Source organism: Phacochoerus africanus, chromosome 7 (assembly GCF_016906955.1).
Source record: "Phacochoerus africanus isolate WHEZ1 chromosome 7, ROS_Pafr_v1, whole genome shotgun sequence".
NCBI lineage: Eukaryota > Metazoa > Chordata > Mammalia > Artiodactyla > Suidae > Phacochoerus > Phacochoerus africanus.
In genome coordinates, this window is record NC_062550.1 from 69,064,616 (window position 1) to 69,068,231 (window position 3,616).

The window sequence follows — 3,616 nt, forward strand, 5'->3', positions numbered from 1 at the left end:
TCCATGCTTTCAGTGACCTGCAGCAACTAACCTACAGGAGTTCCTGTCATGGATCAGAGGTAACAAACCTGACTAGTATCCCTGAGGATCCCTGGCTCTGCTCAGTGGGTTAAGGATCCAGCATTGCTGTTAGCTGTGGTATCGGTTGCAGGTGCAGCTCAGATCTGGTTCGGTTTGGCTGTGGCTACAGTGTAGGCCAGCAGCTGCAGCTCTGATCCGATCCTAAAAAGCAAAAAACAAAAACAAAAAAACAAACTAACCTATAGCTGGTTTCTGGCCCCCCAGGATCCATCAAGTTCTGGTCCTGAGCCAAAACCTGAACAAAAATAAAGTTACATTTTTTCTTTTTCTTTCCTAGTGTCTTAGACTCAGACCCCCGGCCAGTGTGCAGCCCCTTGATGAATGAGACTGTGTGGGCCAAAAGGGGCCCTTTAGCACACACACATACTTATGAATGAATGAACACAAAATGGTTAGAATTGTTAGCAAATTCATCCAAGATGGTAGAGAGCCAGGGAAAGAGAACTCTGGCCAAGGGCATATGTTCTAGAATGTAGATTTATCAAAAACTTGGCATACGTAAGGCCAACATATCGAGGGACATGGCCACTGAAAAGATAGTTTGTGACTTAGAGTTCCCCAGTGCAGGGGACATTCAACTCCACGGGGAGCCACAAGGTCAGCCAGGAGGCAGAGGGAGAGGGGAAAAGGGGAGGAGAGGCTTATTGTGGTTTCTGTAGGAAGCCATGGGCGAGGCAGGACATGCAGGTTGAGGATGGGCCAGTGTGAACAATTTCAGCGGGCCCTGGCATAGAGGCACTGACCTAGTTGTCTGGTACCTGGTCCTGGGGTCCTTTGGGCAGGTGGATGGTGGCCGGGAACTGGGGAGCGCCTTGATGGAGGTGCTGGGCTCTGGATGGGCTGTCTGCTGTGTCCAGAACTGGCTAGCCCGGGAGGGCAAGGCTTCAGGGTCAGGAGATCCCAGAGGTCAGAGCATCAGAGGACATGGTTGCTAGAGTGTGGTCAGGAGAGACAGAAGCAGGGCTACTGATGGCAGGTGCTTGCAACAAGCCTGTTTGGCCAGGTAGGGCCAAGTTCTGTCCCATCATACCGTTGGTACAAACATTTGCCCCCAAGATCTCTCATTGTTATAGTTAAAAGCCAGTTTAAGCTACCAAAGAACTGTTATTCATATAATCATCACTCAGAGTCCAGGTTAGAGTTTTCTGGCAAATAGAATTCTTTGGACCATGGGAATGAGTAAGTACCGAGTCCCAAAGGAAGCTGAGGGAAGGAATGCATCTCCTTGAGGCTTGCCGTTCTGGGGAAGAAATACTGTCAGCGTAAGTCCAGTGAGAGCCTTTGCAATTCACACAAACATGTGAAATTAAAGCATAAACCCTCTATTAATACTCAGTACTTACTCATTCCCATGGTCCAAAGAATTCTATTTGTCAGAAAACTCTAACCTGGACTCTGAGTGATGAATGTATGAATAGCAGTTCTTTGGTAGCTTAAACTGGCTTTTAAATATAACAATGAGAGATCTTAGGGGCAAGTGTTGGTACCAACGGTATGATGGGAACAAGCCTCTTTTGGAAAAGTAACAGATCTGGGTCCCAAAGCATCTGCCTCTGATGTACAAGCAGGCTGCTCATGGATAAGAGCTGCACAGATGCCAGACAGGTCCCCTTGGTCTTTGTCCTCTGCTGTGCCCTGCATAGGGGACCCAAAGGGAGGGAGGCAAGAAAGACAGGACACTACATGCAAGAGTACATAGATGCAGCAGAAACACACAGGGCTCTGTGCTTGCATCATATTCAGAGACAAGGCAGAAATGATTGCACAAAGTGGTATGGGGCCGTTTCGTTCACAGGGATGAATTCAGGTGATTTGCACTGGTCTGTCCTCTGAATGCACAGAGGACATAAGAGCATCCAGCTTTTTGGAGAACTGTGCCTTGCCTTTCTTGAATCCCCAGCCCTCAGGGTGGAAGCCTCCTTGTTCCTGCTCCACGCCCAAGTATTTGGTCAGTTCATCAAAGCCACTGGTTCAAATGGGCAACCAGTAAATACAGAACCCACATGTGCTAAACCTTTTACTTTAACTCAAAACATGCATGTCTGTTTATTGTAAAACATTTCCACAAAGGCCAAGGCCACAGGCTTGGGAATAGAGATCTGAGGATGAGGTTCCGGTCTTTCCTTTTTGCAAAAACCTCACTTAATGCATCTTTGACAATTTCCAGTTTCGGCATCTTCAAAGTAGAATAAGAGTTTGCATGCATGAAGAATTTGAGTTCAGAAACCTAGATTTTTTATAACTTTTGTTTCACTTTTATTCCATTTATTTATGTATTTTATTATTTGTCTTCTTTTTAAAGCTGCACCTGCAGCATATGGAAGTTCCCAGACTGGTGGTTGAATTGGAGTTGCAGTTGTGACCTACACCACAGCCACAGCAGCCCTGGATCATGAACCCACTGAACGAGGCCACTGATCGAACCCACATCCTCAGAGAGACAACATCAGGCCTTTAAATTCTGAGCCACCAGGGAATTCCGACGTTGATTCTTTTTAGTAACTCACCTGTATTGTGACATTCCGGAGCATTCAACTTCATTTTCACAAACATGTTGGTTCTTTTCATACTTTTATTTAAGGAGTAGTAAACTACATTAATTCATTGTAAATCAAATACAACCACGCAAGCCAGTTTAATAACAAACACAGCTGACTCTTGGTGGACCTGACCCTTACCTGGAGGCAGCAGAGGTGTGCAGGTGTGTGTGTGATGGAATAGCCCATGTCCTGGACCACAGCAGGGGTCCCCTAGCATCAGAGGAGACTCCTGAGTGTGCAGCCAGGGATTCCTAAGAGGAGATTGGCTGGGAGAGCTTCTTTCATGTTTCCCAATCTCATCACCTTTTTCTACCTTAATGCTAAGTAAGAGTACTTTATTTGGGTGCAGTCAACATACATTAAAATGTTTAAATGTTGAGTGTTAAGCTCAGGGCACCCAAGTAGCTACCACCCAGGCCAACATAAAGAAAATTTTCATCATTCTACAAAGTTCCCTTTTGTCACCTTCCAGACCATCCTGGCTCCCTGCAAGATAACCACTGTTCTGATTTCTGTCACCCTGGATTAGTTTTATTTGTTCTTGAACTTTACATAAAAGAAATCATCCGAATTTTTGTGTCTGCTTCCTTGCCCTTAATTATAATGTTTTTGAGATTAATCCATGTGGTTGCATGGATCAGTACTTTGTTCTCTCTCCTTCTTTTTTTTTTTTTTTTTGGCTGCACTTGTAGCATATGGAAGTTCCCAGGCCAGGGATCCATTCCCAGCCGAAGTTGTGACCTATGCTGCAGCTGCAGCAATGCCAGATCCTTAACCCATTGCATTGGGCCGGGGATGAAACCCGAAGTGCTGCATTTGGATTCTCAACCCACTGCACCTCAGCAGGAATTCCATTTTTATTTACTTATTTTTTTATTGCTGAGATGTATCTGATTCCCATCCTGTTGACCGAGTTCACTGGCAATCACTAAAGTTGAGAAGGAGAGAGAGAGAAGGCAGGAGGAGAATTCCCTTCCTCTCGGGTCCTTTTAGCC